At 69.4% G+C, this 324-nt stretch overlaps 1 protein-coding gene across 1 annotated transcript in view; it reads left to right on the forward strand.

Annotated features, from left to right (window-relative positions):
* The window catches only part of CACNA1B (calcium voltage-gated channel subunit alpha1 B), a gene marked incomplete at its 3' end in the record, with an annotated part of 199,377 nt that overhangs the window by 112,298 nt on the left and 86,755 nt on the right, over positions 1 to 324 (forward strand). The window lies entirely within an intron of this gene.

Genomic DNA, 324 nt, shown 5'->3' on the forward strand with positions numbered 1-324 from the left:
GGCTCAGGGCCCGCAGGTTTCTGGGCAGCAGAGGCAGAGGCGGGCTGCGTGGGGGCTGCGTGGGGGCGGGGCAGGCTCGCCCTGAGGCCGTGTGGCTGTGTCTCCCGCAGAGGAAGTCATGCTGGCCGAGGAGGACAAGAACGCAGAGGAGAAGTCCCCCCTGGATGGTAGGTCACCCCGGTAGCACTTCCTCCCCACGGTGGCCACACGTGCACAGGTGCGTGGTGGGCAGGAAGCTGTCTGCTGGCCAGGCCTCTGCACACCCTCACGTGCGCACACGCCTGGCAGAGCCCTTCCCGGGAGGCCCTGCGATGGTCAGCACGC

Source organism: Myotis davidii, unplaced genomic scaffold (genome assembly GCF_000327345.1).
Source record: "Myotis davidii unplaced genomic scaffold, ASM32734v1 scaffold609, whole genome shotgun sequence".
NCBI classification, from domain to species: Eukaryota; Metazoa; Chordata; class Mammalia; order Chiroptera; family Vespertilionidae; genus Myotis; species Myotis davidii.